Below are 19014 nucleotides of genomic sequence, written 5' to 3' on the forward strand. Positions count from 1 at the left end.
TTTGAAAGACACCATCAAGTTCAGCTTCAAGGGACAACTGATTCTTACCATCTTGCAGCAACAAACACACTTGAGTATCAGACACGCAGCTGGATAGCACTTGTGACCTCCTAGAAGTACGAATACATGTCAAACAGAACTGCTGGCATCAACACACGGTCACCATAAACCACTGCTGGGTTTATCAAATACCTTTGGTTTCTTGTAGCAGTCCATCAGGCTTGCAGGCACACACTGCTGTGGAGACACTCTGATCCTCAGTGCTATCCCTAACACTTAAGGCAGAATCCCACAGCATGGTTAGGCCACCCCAACAGAATGCATGGGCTGCTTTGTAGGAAAAATACCAGCTACTGTTTCTTTGCCTGCAGGTTTTCCAGTGAGTCACTGCACCTCAGAGCACTGCAGGAGCCCCCACACGATGCCACCCCAGACCTGGATTCTCCTAAACCAAAAGAAGATGCACGGTTCTCTCTGAGAACCTTCTAACACATTTTGGAATTATTTATAGACCACCAACAAAGCTGCTGGAGAAAAAGGGGAGCAGTGTTGTATTACAAAGCTTCTCCTCACTGTTCCTGTTACTGGTTATTGGACGTCATTATGGCTCTTGTAATGATGGCAGCATAAATCAGCAGGCAAAGGCTGAATAGAATGTTCTATCCTTGTCTCCCTGATGAAAATTCCTGTCCAAAGAAGGGATAAAATAATATATTTGTTTTAAAGAATTACTTTTTCCCCCGAGTTTATTTTGGTTTAATTTAGCAGAATGCATAAAAGAGGGATAAAAAAAATTCATAAAGCCAAGAAAACCACAAAATCCCCTTAAAAAATGAGGTTTATGTTCAAGTTTGAAATGGCATAAACAGACACTACAAAAAATCATCTCAGTTCCAATCAGAGCAATAAAAATTGTCTTAAAATTATAAGGCTGTAAAAATTGAAGATGACTGACTCTGCAGCTCAGTTGGCTTGTGCTAACTCAGTGTTTGGTATTCCAATGTATGTGGCACTGTGGGTTCTTCATGTGCTGCCTGTCTCTTAGGCTTGCTCAGACAGATCACAATGAATGTAAGAGGGAAGCAAGACTGTGTGGCTGCTCCCCCAAAGTGTGCAGCACTCCAGATGACCCCAAATGCAATGCCAGGGCACAGAAGGGATCACACAGCCACCGCCAAAGCAATGTGCATCTTGCACTGGCTGGTGCTCAAGGGAAACTTCTCATCACAAGGAAAGCTTAGGGGAGGGATACTGCTCTAAAGCATCATTTGCACATGAATGTCTGCTGAGATGGAAATCATCTTTAACTGCATACTGGGGAATGCAAGAATGTTTGAGAATCATATTTTTCTGGCTACACTGATACACTGAATTGGGCATCCATTATCTCAGCCCATAAACTACAAAAAAAAAAAAAAAAAAAAAAAAAAAAAGGCAAAATTTTCATAATCAAGCTGCTGTAGCTGCAACAGCACAAATAGAAAATAGATAAAAGCCAGAATGGCTTTTATCCCCTGTGTCAGGAAGACTTTTGACCTAAGCAGGGCAATAACAGCCCTGCATCCCCAGAGAACACCAATTGTTCCCTGCAAGTGTGTCCGGGTATGTCCATGCAGCACTGCCCAGCTGCCCAGACAGCTGCTCCATCTCACACCTCCCAGATGCCTGTAATTCAGAAGGATGATTTTAACAAAATCTCATGTACACCAGCAGAATATAAATCCTATGCATGGGGGTGGGCACTGCCCCAAGCAGAGTCTCACCAGGGATGGCTGTTGGACACAATATTTATCCCAGACACCCAGAGCCTGCAGCAGTCATCCCTACATGGGTCTGTCCCAGCAGTGGTGCCAAGGCTCATAATGGGAGAGGCATTTTGTCTTTTCCCTCTGGCACAGCCCTGGCAGGCCAGAGCCCTGCTATTCTTTTATGTACCTTTTCATCTAGGCAGCAGGACCCAGCATTCCAGTGTCAGGGAATCCCTCTCAGAATGAGGGTTATGCTCCAGTTGTGCAGGACTTCACAAGGACAATTAATTCAGAAACTGCAAAAATTCCTTTTCAAATATTTTGGAAGTATGGGAGAAAAAAAACACCTACTGGAGCTTTGGAGACTCATCCCTGCCTCCAACATCACTTGCAGTGTACAGAGGAGAATGAGGACATGAAGATGTGGCTGCAGGTGAATGATTGAACTCTGACTTGGTTGTGTTTTGCACAGGTGGTGGGATTTGGCATGTGAAGCGTGACCCTAATTCAGGGAATATACATCCCCTTCCTTTCTCAAGAACCAGGCTGGGGAAGGAGGTAGAGGGAGTTTGCACACACACACACACACATATATATATATGTATGTATGTATGTATGTATGTATGTATGCTTACATATAGACATAGATGCATGCACATACATGTTTATGCTTTAAAATATGCCCAGAATAAAATACAGTTGTCTGACAAAATTACTAAATTTTCTGTCCCTTAGAGCAGCACTGCCAATCCAGCACCAGGCATTCTATCTTTCATACAGAATTCAGTAAACATATCAATCCACATCCAAGAGCCACAGCCAAGGTATCAATAACAGTGACATATTATGAAACTTTCATTCCCTTTCCCCCTCCCCTTCTACCCCAGTAATAACTGTCAGGCGATCCTGGCAATTTCACAAGCATAGCAATGATTCAGCTGGCAGATTTCAGTGGATTATTGTGGCCAATTTGGAAAAACACTCTAATAAGCATTACTTTCCAGAAACCAATATAAATCTGGAAGAGGGGATTATTAAACCCAGGGAAACTATAACAAAAGACATTAATTGCATTTTTGGAAGGAGCTTTTGAATTAAATTATTACCTGCTAGTTTATAAGGAAAATATATAGATAAACCCCACTACCGTGACAAGAATTTATTTATACTGGCCACATATACCATAGGAAATTTACATACCAACACTCTGCTCTTTTATGGCATTATATATGTATATTTTCAGACAATTAGGATTATGTTGTTTACTCTCACATCCACACATATGCACACAAGTGATGGTAAGTAAAGCAAAAGATCAAAGGTAGGAAGGATCACAATGAATTCCAAGCCATGTGTTTCTGTATTTGTACATACATTTTAAGGTTTCTAGACAGTCTTACAACAGAATACAGCAGTTTCTTAAAACTACAGGGCTTGGATAGATGTCTCTAACTTGCTTCTAATTTGCTGCTTACATCTGTTTTTTAAAAATCACCATCCTGCTCCAAAGTCTGTTGAAGTACATGAGGAGCTTTCTCTTGACACCAGTAAATGCTGGATCAGGCCACTAATACAGAAAGATTAATCATTGCCTCTAACGTCTGTGTCTTTGGGAATTGTGTGAGAAGAGTGATGGAACAACCACAAGCCATTTTGGAAGTTCCAACATGAAATGACTAAAGGATTCATCCCACTGTTAAATAACAGTTTTGCAAACAAAATAATGTATTCTTACAATAATATGATGTAACTTCTGATTTTCTTATTTTCCCTTTGTGGGACCGTTAGCTTGTATACATGTTCTTCACATTTCGTCTGTGTTCTCCTTGTATTTGTCTTTCCAAAGATGTAATGAGTAATTCTGGAAGTAAAGGAGAAACTCTCTCCTTTGTCACTGAACTTAATTCCTCAAAGGCAGCAAAAAGGTAGTGCGATGAGCAAATATTTAAGTAACAGGAGATCTATATAGCCACAAAATACTAAAACTGGTCACAAAGACTGCATTTGTTTTGATAACTCAAAAAAAAACAAGAGGTAGGATCTGACACACCATTATTATTAATTAATAGACCCAGAACAAACACAGGAAGCCAAGCTCCAAAACAAATACTGCATAGGACGCTGCTGCTCAAACCCAAAATACCAGCCAAGGAGGCAACAAGATCAGAAATATCCAAACAAAACACACACAGGGCCTGTGGCTGAGCCACAGGACTCCCACACAGCTACCTTCTGCCTTCCTGAGGGGGAAACAGAGCCTGTGTCCTGAACCCAAACATGATCACCTCCTCTCCTTGCCAAACACCAGCTCTGTCTACCCCATCTCTGGCACTTCCAAGTCTTTAGGCTTCAATAAATGTAAGTGCTCTTCACAGCTCCTTTCCTGTTCTCCACCAGCTCCCTTCAGAGAGTGACCATTACAAAATCTGGGTGAAAAAAAAGAGTATTAGAACTCTCTGCTGACCTCAGTAGCTGCCAAGGTCTCCCCACAGGGTCACGGGGGTCAGACAGCCCCGTGGATGCTCACTTTCCCATAGCATGTGCCTCCTTGCCAGGTTAAGGTGATATCACCCAGAGGACAGTGATGGGACACAACTAAAACATGGGCTCTAGCACCACTATCCGCTGTCAGTTTTATTAATTCCTGAATTAACCAATACACTGTGCCAATATATAATGAACCATCTTTTTCCTGCTAATTCTTTATTCTAGTTTTTTCTTTCCTGGCTGCCCCAACACCAAAAATTAAAACAATTTCCATGTGGTAAACTTAGAATTCTGCATCCATCATGAAACAGATAGGGCTGGATTTACAAAGGAAGAAAGGATAAAGGAGTTGCTCCCTTTCTTTTCCTTTCAGCACTGCACATTGATACATTCAGATAAGACATGTCCTCTCCTCTTGTCACTTCTCAACTCCCAAATGACCACCAGGCATGTGTTGTCTGCTGAATTTGAGGAACACTTGGCTTTCAGTGGGATATGACTGGCTGTAACAAAAGGCTCCAATGTCTTACACTGTTTTGCCTTAAACATTGCTGTAACGTGCAATTACCATAGAATTCACTGAGAAAACAAAGTTCCTGGGTGATTCATGCTGCATATTTCCCCCAAACCTGAGCTAAAACCTTCAAAGCCTCCCAAACTGAACCACCAGACTGAACCATCCTGTTTCCAAACGCATGGGGAGCAGCTCAGAGGTGCTGCACACGGGAGCTGTGGGAAGCACAGCCCGGGAGGCTGAAGTCATCCCCCTCTGCAGCAGAACCACTCAGGACCTTGGGAAGGGGGATTGATAATTGAGCTCGTATCACTCCGGCCCTGGCTGTGCTCCCACTTGTTTGTGGTCAGTGGGAATTCTGCCCCTGCTTTCAGCACAGCTGAAATTTGCCTTTAGGAATTGGCAGAGGCTTGAAGTTTACAGCTGGGAAGGCCCCGCGCAGGTGCATGAAAGATGGAGACCCTGCTCTGCTTGGAGACCACAGGTGGGGACACTGTGGGGAAGCAGAGGTGTCTCCCCCTCACTGGATGCTCCAGAGTGGACAGGACAAAGCCAAGTGCAGGTGAGAGAACAATTCCACCTGGGAATGCAATGGCCACTCTGGCTGCACACCCAACAGCAGAGCTGACTTCTCATCAGCAAATATTTCTACACTTTTAGCAGAAGAATCACCCCTTTGCTCTCAGCCCTTCCCATCAACCTCTCTTTCCCTCACATAAGCATGATGACTTGATGGCCAACATGATACATCTATAATTTCTACAATAACATCATGAAACAGTTCTCAAAATTTATCAGAATCAGACTCAGGTCATGAATAAAGCCTCTGTACACCGATAAATGTTGTAAAGGACTAGGAATGGGGATTTAAAAGCTCAGTGTTCTTCATCCCTCATAATCTAAGTGAAAATTGGCTGCAAAAACTCCTCGAAATTTGACAGTCTAGATATTGTTGTTTACTCGTAACTTCTTTTAAGCTACATTTGTGAGCATCCCATATTTACCATTTTGTTAAGTATACACCAGTGTCTTTGACTGCATGGAGGGACAGAGTTGAAACAATGAAACATTTTCAGCGCAGCATTGCAACCAAAACCACTCAATTTAATATACAGGTTTGACAGTCTAAGGTGTTTTGTCTAAGGTGGCTATTGTGCCCTTTTTTTTTTTTTTTTTTTTTGTTTGTTTGTTTGTTTGTTTGTTGTTGTTGTTGTTGCTTGAAATGGGTTCCTGGGCAAAGCACCACAGATTTAGAATGACACACTGCCATGTTTTTAAGGAAAATATGGTTTTGTTTAGGCTACAATTAGACGCTTTCACAATTTGTCTCTGGCAAACTGAGACCGAAAACTCCAGAGTCAATTTATTTAGTGTGAACTGAAGTAACATCTATCTTAGTAAAGAAAACTTTGCAACAAAAGAGCCTTCATCATAGTAAAACCTAAGAGCTTTCCTTCTAAAAATGCCAGGCTGCCATGCAGTTCTTAACTCACACCAATTCACAAGGCTACGAGCCATGTATTGTTTGGAAGCCATGGGGGTAAATCAAATTATCATGAATGACACTAATGATCCCACACTTGCCTGAACATAATGCAACTTATACAGTCTTGCCTTTAGGGATTATTTTTTATATATACAATTAGTACAAATGGCTTACTCTCCCTCTTTTGTTGACTTTACAAAGAAATGCACTCAGGTACAGAGTCTGCCTTTCCTGGTTAATTATGGGAACCAAACCAGCCATGTCTATCATGTGAGAAGTCCCCAGGTAATACCTGGGAAAGCCCTGAGTGCAATAAATGGAGGAGCAGATCATAAAATGCATAAAATGACTACCCTCTACTGGATGGAGCCAGAGCAGCTGAGCTGTGTCAGTGGATCCTCAAAGCCATGATTTAATACAACTCCTTTCACAGTGCCTGGGCTGGATTTGGGTTTGCACAGCAGTGGATCTAAATGCAGTTGTCAAAAGGAATCCCTGGGTGAGCAGGGTATGCTGTCCTTGGACAAAGCCAGCATTTCTGCTAAGCACACGTCAATTATAAACAAAACATACAAAAAAAGTGAAGGTTTCATAATGAGAGAAGAGAACCATCACAGACTTTCAGAAATCCAAATGGTTTCTTTGCCTTGCACTTTTATTTCCCAGCAAAATCAGGCCAGATCCCAGCTGGTAAAAGCTGGCAAATTTCCATTAGCCTGTGGGTCATTAACTCTGAAAAAAGGGCAGTTTCAAAACCAGTTTTGTGTATAGTGTTAGTTTCTGTCAGCGTTGCTATAAACAATCGAAATTGAAAGTATCTGGTATAACTATGATACCCATTTATTTCTCTTACCATTCAGAGATGTGTTCCAACCCTGATTTTCATAAAATAATTGACACATATCAGAAACTATATCTGACAAGCTGAAATATTCAACCCAAACTTCTACGTTTGCACCCTCCTGTCTACCTATAACCATCACATAAATTCTCCATGGCAGTGCTTTAAGCTGCTGAAGGGAACAACTCATTCAAAATGGCTGGCACAAACAAAGAGCAAAAAACTGACAAACGTAGGCCCAGGTACAGATTTAGAGAGATGCCTGCAAAGGATCTGGCTTCTTTCCCTCTCCCCAGGTTTTGTTTACCATCATCTGCCTGTGCTCCTGTACCTGTGCAGCTCCCACATGCCCAGGGCTCCCTTCCACAGCCGAACACAGAGCTGGCCCCGGGGCTTTGGGACACCCACCACTGCACACCAAACAAGCTGGATCCAGCACTTTGAGCTTCACTGCCCGAATTTTAAGTGAGTTGGACCAGGAAGCTGCAAGTGAAGCTGCTGCTGTGCTCAACAGTCTCTCTCTGCCCTGTTTCACAGCAGAAATAAAGCATCCATGTGTCATGGCACAGCGGTTTCTGGCACAAAGCTCTATGAGGTGTGTTAGCTTTCACTGGAATCAATAGTGAGACTTTCCTTCATGGTGAGGAGAAACTTTTTGTTCTATAAAGGTCAAACCTGGTAAAGGCAAAGCAAAACAAAAGGTACCTTTCTTGGCAAATGGACTCTCTAGCCAGTCATCCCCCATTTCACAGTGGCCTCTGTGAAATGCAGCACCTGTTGGTGAAAAGGTCTGAGAGTCTGGCCTGGCAGGACAGTGGGGTCCCCAACTGTGGGGATGCTGAGCACCCGGTGCTCTGCATGGGAACCATCCTCAGCTACCTCACAGCAACATCAGCAGGACAAAAATACACAAATGATACATTCTGAGTGCAGACATCTGAAGGCTTAAACTGTATCCCTGTGCCTGCTAATGCACTTCCCTCTCTTACACCTAGTAATGCAGTACTCTCTGTTCAGAGAGTGGCACAAATGTGACATAATTTTGCTTTCAAAATTATTCCCTACAATTTATTTTCCATTTTTTTTTTAAGACAGCTTATGTTACTCATAGAGTTGGACATCTTCTATTTCCACTATGAAATTATTCCACTCTAAAATAGGCCTCCTTTTTGGGAAACCTTTAGAAAAAAATTAAATTTTCCTTTGCCTGATTTTGTCTGATCATCCCTACTTGTTTTCTATTCTTTCCTAAACATTCCCTCCCTTTTCTTTTCTCCCCACCCCAGCCTCAGTTTAATTCTTTTCATCTTTCCTTAAAAGACTGTCTCTCTGTCCCCTTAATCATTTTTTAATTTCCCATCCTTTAGGCAAGTGCCAAAGATGTTAAAATGAAAAATGGATGCCTGCCATAAAGGAACAGAACTCCTGTAACTCCAAAACAGTTGAAATCATGAGAACTTGCAGGCCATTACCCCATTATGTGAATGGTATTTTTACAGCACTAGAAATGAAGTAATGCAGCTACAAATATTCATATTTTAAATGTGCTGTCATTCTAGTAGCCCAGCTACAAGTTGCCTCAGAGGTACTGAGGAAGGGCTGGAGGTATCACAGTCCCCTGAGAAGAAGTCCCAAGCTTCACAAAGGTTCCTTCCATTCTGATCCATTTAACTTTGCTCAGTGTTAAAAAGTCTTTCATTTTCAAAGTCCTAAATTTGCTGCTTTTCAATATCCATCTGTGAGGAGGGATGATGAGCCTTTCCCATTCACTGTTACCTCCAATACCTTTCCATCCAAATTCAGCAGTCTCTTCACACCCGAAAATATTCCTGAGGATCTCCTTTCAAAACCTGAACAGAAATGCTCAGTGGTCAACTGAGATAACTTTGTCACTTCAGCTCAGAAGCAAGGTGTATGCAGGAGGAGGTTGGCCAATCTGAAATGTAAAACATGCTATTTTTCAGCTACCTGGCTAAAAATCTACTCTGACTAAGGTGGTGTGCTCTGTGCATCTGATGATGTCTGGTTCCTGGGTGTTATCAGCTTTTTGCTCCTTGGCCTTGAAGACAAAGCATGACCTAAATATGTTCAGTTGGACCAAAGTACTGTAAACAGGGAACTCTGAGATCACCACGACCATGCAATTAAAAATGTCATTACATTTGAGGCTATGCAGGAAGATAAAGCCCTGCGAGTAATTGTCATACTTAAAAATATTTTCACACAATCTGTTTTTTTTTGTGATCTCCCATGTCTTTTCTGAGGGGACAGTTTATTACATGGAGGCAAGTGGGCAACACGTCAAGCAACAGATGTGGTTTTGTGAGTGCAAGCAAGTACCACAAAGGTATCTATCTCTTGCCAGATCCCTTCTCCCTGCAGTACTTGAATGTGTTTTCAGGCATCATGACTTGCACCATTCCAGGAACATCCCCCTGGGCCTTGTTTTATGTAGAGACAGTTTGCTCGAGGTCCGCAGGGAACTGGGTTGAGACTGTGTCTCTTTGTAAGGAAAGCAGGGTAATTTCTACAGCTGGCCGGCTCCTGAGCACAGGCAGACAAACGTAGTCGTACCCAATTTGAAATCAAGGGAAAAAGGGCAGGATTTGTTTCACGTGACTGAAAGGTCCTGACTTACAAGCCACAATGTTGACAATACACCCTTCCTGAAAGCACGGACAGAGAGGCGCTCTGTGCCTCTGGGTGTACTGAAGGATTATTGTAAGGTGGTGCCTGGGCTCAGTGACCCAGATGGCCCCACCAGCTCTGCCTTGTGCTTTCCTTTTTGTAATACTCCATCTTCCTCACTCTCTCACTGAAGCAGGGTGCAATCATATCAACATGGACACAGCAGATTAGTTTTACAAGGTTCCCACCAGTCTGACATTCATCAGCTTTCTAATCTTGTGGTAACACAATCCCCTTTACAAGTACGCGCTCGCGCTCTCAGGCCGAGGGCTGCAGGTTAAACTGATACCCAGGTCCTGCATTCCACCAGCTGCTGATTGACTGACCCTGTTCCTGACATTCCCAGGGCCTGGCAGCCCTCCATGCAAGGGTTAAAGGGAAGTTGTAAGCAACGGTTCTAAAACACTTGGAAGAATCTCCTTGAATCAAAACCATTTCATAAAAGGCGCTCTGCCAGGCAATAAAATATATTTTGATGGACTCTTATTTTATCATTACCCATGTAAGAAAAATGTATTGCAAGAATCCCAACACAATTCAGGGAAGTAATCATTTGCAGATTTAGTAGGCATTTTCAATTGGCAAAAATGAAAGATTTATTGTAGGCATGATGAAACAAAGAGCAGTTGTGCAAACTTTACTGAGCTGGATTATGAGAACATGCTTTTTCCATTTCCCACTTTTAAATGCCCTGGATGCAGTTTCAAAAGACAGATCAAGATCAATTATTTAACACTGCAGCTCCACTGTACCTGAGCAGAGGATCTCTTCACACATATGTTACCTGTACGCAACAATAAAAGAAGAAGATGGAGGGAAGACACTGTTAGAGACAGCTACAGCAGACTTTGAAATAGAACTCCTATTGTTCCTTGACTCCACAATCAGCCAGGGATGTAAATAGAAAAGTCAGGCACTGACAAATGTCTGTGATTAAATGCACAGCTATTTGAAATGCAACCATTTTTGACTCACCCAAATACATAAAATACAGGTGTCCTTAAGACAGAACACAGGGCACTGAATTCTCTACAATGTTGACATTTTCTTTGAAAGCCACAGTACAGCTGAATAAAATCACTGTCTTGCACACCTCTACTCAGGAGAATAATATTCTGAAGTAGAAGGGTCTTTCTGGTCAGCAAAGGTGCACAGTCTTACACCAACTTTACAAAATACACGAAAGAGAAAATACTTTGGGAAGGAGGGTATCTTTTCCTTGCCTTTTCTGCCAGGCACTTAATGTGTTCTTTACAATGACACCAGTTTAAACAGGGAGAGAAAACAGCAAAGTAATTTGTCTTAATTCAGCTGTATCCAGAACTTGGGCACAAGAGTTTTCATCACACAGGAAACGCCGTTGGCAGGCAAAAGCTTGAAAGAGCTTTGAGATTCTCAGCAGAAGGAATGATTAGAGATGCAAAATAGCATTATGGACACATTAAGTTATTGGCCTCAGTACCTCACTGTGATTATTCACCCTCACTGTGCTCCTAAGAAATTTATTTCATTGTACTTTTAAGGAAAAGGAGATCCAAGGTGACAATATCCTGAAGTGTTCATGGCATTTCAGTAACTCAGTTCCTGGTCTGAGAGGAAGAGGATCTCAACTTCAGGGGTGCAGAGCAGGGCACCTCCAAAAGAAATTTACCCAAAACCAGGCCTGATTTTGGAAATAGCTCTGAGTGAGCTGTCAGATGCCAGCAAGTCACATTTTGATATATTTAGCTTAACCAGCACATTGGTTTTTTACCAGGCCCACTGGACTACTTGTTAAATGAGCCAGTGAAGGCTTCAGAATGTGACCCTGCACTGTGCAATGATGGCTTTTCATTTCTCATCTGATATTAAAGGCCAACTGCTGCTGGTTTGCCCCAAAGTAACAAACAAATGCATCACATTGAGAACTGAGATAAAACTGCATAAATGACTGTATAAAGTTTTTAATGTGCACTAAATTCCTCTTTCTCCCCCGAGACTACACTATACAGCCTCTCTGTTGCCTACAAATGCAGATTAACATTTTTATTAAATGACATAGGTTGCACTAATATGGAGCATTAAAACGTATTGGCCTAATAAGAAATAATATTAAGCATATCATTGGCACGGGTTTTAAACAATATTTAATTTTATGGCTTTTTAATTTGACCAAGCCTGCTGCCAGGTGATACAAACTATTTTTCCTTCTTGAGGTTAATCACTGTTCAGAGAGGCTAAATCACTGAGAGTTCTGAACAATTCCTACCACTTTTAATAATCCCCACAGAACACATACAAAGGAATAAAATAAAGCCAAGCACTTAACCTCAAGAACTCAAGCACAAATACTTTCTTTAAAATTTTAGAACTTAAAAGTTTTGCACCAAGCAGCCAAGTTAACCATCAAATGACAGGATGGATAATATTTGGATGCAAGTTGGTTTTTGTAAGTTAAATTTCAGGAGGTAAAAAGAAAATTCCTCTCTCATTGCTTGTAGATATTACTCAAATCAATGAATGCACCCTGCTTCCTCAGATTTTCTGGAGACAACTCACTCTCACAAAATGATGCTGGATCCAGCAAAATTATGATTTTAGGACACAACTTTGAGGTACTCTTGAGATGTATTAAGGTATTCCTACAGGAAATAGGTATTTCACAGTTACATTTACTGCTCTGTAAAACTTATTACCAGAGTGGAGAATGTCTCTGACTAGTTGAGGGTGTATCACTTATCTTTACTACTGAGCAGATTTAAACAGTGAAACCAATGGATGATTCACTACAAGGCAGGGGCAACAGTGAGAAAGAAACCTTGTCATACTCTTGCTGCATGGGAAATGGTGAGCTACAGAAATCCTGAAGAGTTACTGCAAATGCAGTGCTTAGAGGCTGGAAAGCCTTTCTCCCTTTTTGCTCTTCAGATGTGATAATTTGATAAAATCCATTGATCTGCATGGCTAAGAAAGTGATCTTGTGGTGCAGCTGGAACGAATTGGGAGTTAGGAGGCTGTTTGCAAGATATCTTCAAAAGGTGATGCCTCATGAGAGGCTTATAGCTCTGTACTGAGACTGGGGTTTGACTAAATCTACATGCAGAGCCAGGCCACAGCAGAGCTGGAAAGAATTCTGAGTGTCTTAATATGAGAAAGAATCACTGCTTGCTGAGTCTTGTGGGACAAGAGGATAAAGATAAAAACATGGTACCAAGATGTCATTTTTGTATGCAAACTGGGCAAAGGGAAGGGAAAGGAGCTAGAAGAAATCTTCCAAAAAAGACCTGGGAGACATGCCTAGAAGTTTGTCTGGCAGCCAGACATGGCAGGTCACAACTAATAAATTTCACTTTTCAAAGCTGGGCATACCTCAGCCCATATTATTTGACAAAGAACATGAATGACTTTGCTCGGTGTGGAGGAGTTCTGGTACAACTACCCATCCTGTGTGTCACAAGGGTGCCAGCAGCACAGTCCCTGGGGAGAACCACTTTTAATACAAAACTGTTCCCTTCCTTGAAGATGTTCTCTTTCAATCAGAGCACTGTCAGGTATTTGTCAAAAGCTCAGTGTTTAGTATTCTGACAAATATTTGTGGCTTTGCAGGCAAATGGATCATTTTCCTTGTATTCAAATCAGGTCACAGTTGGAACTGTGGTGAAAAATATGTGTTTCAGTAGCCAAATCAGAACACTGAAGAATGAAGAGAAGATAAATCAGTCCAGGATGAGCTGAAATACAATTGTTTGGGGGACTCTACTAACAAAATAAAAACACTGAATAAATCAAATGGGAAAAGCTTTTAAAAAACACCAAAAAGAAGTGTCTTTGTTTAAACCTTATTCATTCTGAAACAGAAAGTAAAAAATGATGGGTTGAAATATTGAAACATTTCCAAAATAGCACACTGTCTATAAAATGTCAATAGTAACAAAATCCTCTAGTCCTGTTCACTGTCCCCCATCACTTCTTTTCCAAAATGAAGGTGACCCAGATTCACTAATGGTTTTTCTCAAAGCTCTACTGTGATACTACTGCTGATTGGAAAAAACTGGTGGAATATCTAATAAAATTTCTGTCATGGAGGGTGGAAATGAATATCCGTGCTTTTGTCACAAGGCTATCTGTTCCCTAAACCACTAGCTGCCTATCACCTTACCTTCAGCAGATACCAAGTATTGTTAGTGGAAATTATCCAACACTGTGAGAACCATAATAGTGGCAATTAATTACTATATCCTATTACTATATATTATGGCAGGGAGTTTCAGGGGGGGAGTGCACATTATATTGCAGTGATATTACTGTTAATAACCCACTTTGTTTCTTATTTAACACACTCAACAGCAATACCTACATACAGTCACCAGATCTGCAGGAATGTATCAGGAAATCTTCAGGATTAGTATGTTTTAAATAGGTCTCAAATCACTTAATAATTTATCAGGTAAATGAAATTAAACCTTGTGGAATTAAGCATTCTCACAGGATAAAAAAAAGTATGCATCTGAAAGCCTCCTCCGTGAACTTTCATGCTATACCTCTAACTACCACATTCCATTTCTCAGATCTCTTCAGTGTCCTGTATAACATTTTTAAGGCACACAAATGAACTTGAAAACCATTCTGGATTCTGGTAGCAACACTTGGAATTTACTTCATTTTAATTTATTTGGATTTACACAAAAAGAACCCCCAGCAGTATGTCAGCCAGACCTAACCCGTATCAGACTGCTGGAAAGTAAAGAGAAAAGGCAGCCAGTCCAGCTTGCTCAGAGCACAGTTCTACCAGGTCCAGCATCCTGTATCATTTTTCTATCAGCCTGATAAAGCAGATGCACATCATAGAATGTCCTGAAGCCCAACAATCCCAGGACCAAACTGGGAGGCTGATAATCTTTCAGGAAAACCCTGGCAGCTCCTCCCTCTGCAGCCCAGCTCAAGGCAAGGTCTCAAGCCCCCAAGGGTAGTGTGGGGCCATTGCACTGTACTCATATGCAGTTCTGTCCTGCTGCACTGGAACATGGGACAATCCCATTCACAATGGAATCTGGGCCCAGAAATTTCTGCTGCTTTTGCTCTGCAAGGTCTGTTAGTGTGGAGCTTTCCTGTGGGCAGACACGAGTTCAAATTCACCAGCTGGTTGGGTATGAGCTGAGAGAGAGCCAAGCCTAAAGCCAGTTGTTGGCCTGCCCTCCAGTGCTGGGGCACGCTTAAACCCATCTGTACTGCCCTGGAATCTGCAGTGGGCTTTGTAAACAAACAAACATTGTGTTTCCACAAAACCACTGAATTGCTGCCTACTCCTCTAATCAGAGTGTTTTGAATACTGAAGTTCCTTGACAGTATCGGGAAATGCCATCAGAGACCTAATAAAAAGAGAGATCTCTAGTGAGGCAGCTTTGATAGAATGGATGTTTCCTACTACTGACTTCAAAGGAAAGAAAGTGAGCCCAATATTATTGTTGTTCTTTTAAAGCACTCCTTTGGCATCAGTGCATGACACCCTCCACTCCAAAAGCTGAAAACGCTTTCCAGACTTCCACAACATTCCCTTGAGTCAGGCATGGAAACTCATTGTTTAGGTGAAGTAACTCACAAGCGGATAAGCTGCTGCATGCAGATCCATTTTCCCCACAGATGCAGGACTGTCCCTGAGACTCCTCTGTAGCTGTAGGCCTGTAGAGATCTCATTTCCCACCCTGCATTGCTGGACACACACTCCCCACGGACTGCAGGCAGCATCAGACTCACCATCTACTGAGAACAGAGATGCCACACTGGTTTCCTCAGAAACAGAAGCAATAATACTAATCTGCTCCACAGGCATTCTCCTATATTCCCAATAACCAGGTTGCTGCCCATGAAGTGTTACAGATTCAGCCAAGCTTTCTGATGAAAGCTCTCACACACTCACATCGTGTCAAACCACCTGCGTCAGAGACATGCAGCGAAAAATTAACAGGAAGTTCAGCCAGAGCACAATCTTTTGTGCAATCTGTACAAAAATCTGTTTCACCAGTAAATTGAAAATTGTTAGTTTGTGTGAAATGGTGACTGGAACACAAGATCTGCCCTGGAATGCTGGAATTGCCTAAAGACACCCTTAGGCAAGTTACTTATCTTCTCTGTCTCAATTTCCCCATGTTTAATGCAGTACCTATGGTGTCTCAGCCTTAGGGATTCAAAAGAACTGACTACAAACAGCACAGGTGCTGAATTTCACTGTGTACAATACAGCACCCAAATCATTCCATTCAGATTCCTCCCAAACTGAGTATGTTGAATATATACATGAAAAAAAGATTCTGCTTCAAAGTCTTAACTCTCTAGGCAAACACAGAGAAACAGATCTAGAACACACATAAGAGGCATTTGTTTCTTTGAAATACAAAAACTAAAGACATTAACCATAAATATTATCCCTGTCCAGCTCCTTTCATGGATATCACATACATTATGATAGCCAATTTCTATAAACACTAATTACACCTGTAGAAATTACATGAAGGTAAATAATTTACCTTGATCCTGTCTGGGGAGGCCCCTGAGCACACACAAATGCAGTGATGGGAACATATTTTCTACTCATTATGAAGCCACAAGAGTACAAGAGGGTAAACTAATAAGCCAAGTACAGATTTGTCCAAATCAAACAATTCTAGACAACTAAATGAGCAGCTCTGTATTTACATTTGCAAGCAGAGGCTTAAACCAAGGATGCAATATCTGGAGATCAGCATGCTTCTACTCACCAAAGTTTTCAAAGAACTGAAAGGCAGCAAAAGAAGCAGTTATGAGAAACTTTTTCTCTTCCTTTTTTAAAAATAAAAACCATTTAAGCCTGCTAATTTTTGCTGTCTCAGACAATCAAAATTCCAATTGTCTGGGACATCAAATCTAAAAAAGCATGAAATTAATCCTCAGAAGTTTAAGTCTTAAAGGCATTGCATCATTATTTTTGTTGGATATATTTTTGATTATAATGCAGATGAACCCCAAATTTAATAAAACTAAAATAACATGAGTTAAGTATGAAACATAACAGGATATTGCAAAGAGATTAGGTAGTTTCCTTTAGACTACTTGCAGAGCCCAAGGAAAAACCAAACTGAAGGACACAATGATGAGACGGCACCACTTAATTAGAATATTTAACAGAATATAAAAACAGAATACTCATAGTACCAGCTCTGGCAATGGGACACAGTGAGCAGAATATGGACTCAAAACATCAGCAGTACTCCACACCAGATCCTGTTTTGCCTGTCGCCTGTCTGTAGTAAAGAAAGAAGCAGGCTCGCTAAATTCAAACCAGCTGCAACGATGAGAGTGTTACAGTTGGACTGAAGGAAGCTTACCTCATGAAAGTATTGTGGAAACTGCTGTTGGAAAGATAATAAAAGGATTAACTGCAGTTTTAGTGAACCATTTACTTTTCAATCAAAATGTCTCATGTATTTCCTGTTCTCAAGTAGCTTGAATTCCAAAATTCCTTTGTCTATTACAGTACATAGTAGCAAAGCCTGTCATAAGAAATTAATAATTTTACATGGAAAAGTACTTTTATGCATGAGGGCGGGGTGCTGTTCACTGTTAGCTTCTCCATAACAGTTCAATACCTAGTCAGGCAGTAATCTTATAGACAAGAGAGAAATTGAGGGCTTAAAAAGAAAGTACAATGGGTAATTGTGAACAGCGAAAGAAAATCTCCACTACAAATACCAAGAGACGCAGAGTTACTTTAACAGAGCTACAGCAAAAACAAAACAAAATCTCAGACCTCTATAGACAGAGAATGAATTGCCTTCTTCAATTGCAGGAATAACAGCAAAATTATTACCACATCAAAAGAAAAGCCATCATTTAAAATGACGTGACATCACTGCACAACGCAACACTGCACAGCAACTCCTGTTTCACGTGGAACGGAACTCACTGGGCAAGTAATCCCCACTTGATATTAGTAACCTCAAGGAGCTATGCTGCAGCTTTGGATCCTGCCCCTGCTAGAACAAGCTCTTTTCAGGGTAGAAAAGTAAATTTGCAAAGAAGACATGTTTCTCTGTTTTCTCTTGGATCCATTTCCCTCCCTGCAGAATTCCGCACCGCAACATTTAACACATGATACCCCAGCTGACAGTGGACGGCTCTTACTGTGGGAAGAGAAGAGTTAACTCCAAGATGAGCAATGTGAAGCTCCCAGTCCTGATTGGGCCATTCCATGTATGGGAACAACTACAATATCTGCTCCAGTAAAAGAGATCTTTAAATACTTACATGCTAAGGCTATATAAATATGACATAAAGGCTGTCTGCAATATCAGATGCAGAGGTTTTTCCAACCTATTCACAAAACCTTGATGTGTTATCGAAAGCTGGTATTTTACTGCAGATGAAATTAATTGAAAGTAGGACATTTTTAGCATTTGCGAATATATTACAGCATTTCTCTGGTTTACCAAGTTTTCTGTAGGAATGGGAATGTAACATTAGAAATCTGCCATACAATACCTGTTAAATATGCATTTTTCAAGAAAAGAGACAAGTTCCCTTATCCACAGAGTCTTCTGATCTTTCAGCACCACAGGAAACTAATCAGGGCTTCATGTTTTAAGTATGCTTTCAATTTACTTACCTACACTTTTGTTTAGAAAGAAGCAAACTTCCATTATCCTTTGATAATTTATAACTAAAAGAGATCTATTCAGGGGAAGTTAAATTCATTTGTACATTTAGAAAATGTCATTGAGCTACTTCTGGAATAGAACCACTCAGTTCTTGCTTTCAAAGCAACACATAAGAGTGTTTCCATTTTATCTTGTACAATTTGATGGCATTCTCTAAGTATGTGCACTGTTTCCAGTACTATCTTAGGGAATACCCACTAAACAGTGCAGACATTAATGTTTTTCATTTATCAAATGGAAGTAAAAAGATAATCAGGACAATCACTTACAGAGAAAATTTTTCTCTGCAACACGTTTTGAATACTCTTGTTTTCTTCCTTCTCCCTTCCATAACCATCTCAGGCCTGAAAGTTTTTTCTAAAACATTCTTTCCTATTCCTCCATAGAAAGCTACAGCTTACCATGGTAAAGTTTGTCATGATCTAACATCCTTACAAGCATTTTCCACTGTATCATGCTCTGATCAAAACAATAAAATAGACATACAGCTGAAAATTCTGCCTATCAGGAGCCACAACCTGCTGCCATAACCATTCCCTTTGTCTGCACTTTTTTGTGCATGTGTGTGCCTGCACACGCGT

The 19014-nt window shown here is 41.0% G+C and overlaps 1 protein-coding gene across 1 annotated transcript in view; it reads right to left on the reverse strand.

Annotated features, from left to right (window-relative positions):
- Positions 1-19014, reverse strand: part of GLIS1 (GLIS family zinc finger 1) — a 180600-nt gene that overhangs the window by 70774 nt on the left and 90812 nt on the right.

Source organism: Vidua macroura, chromosome 9 (genome assembly GCF_024509145.1).
Source record: "Vidua macroura isolate BioBank_ID:100142 chromosome 9, ASM2450914v1, whole genome shotgun sequence".
Classification (NCBI taxonomy): Eukaryota; Metazoa; Chordata; class Aves; order Passeriformes; family Viduidae; genus Vidua; species Vidua macroura.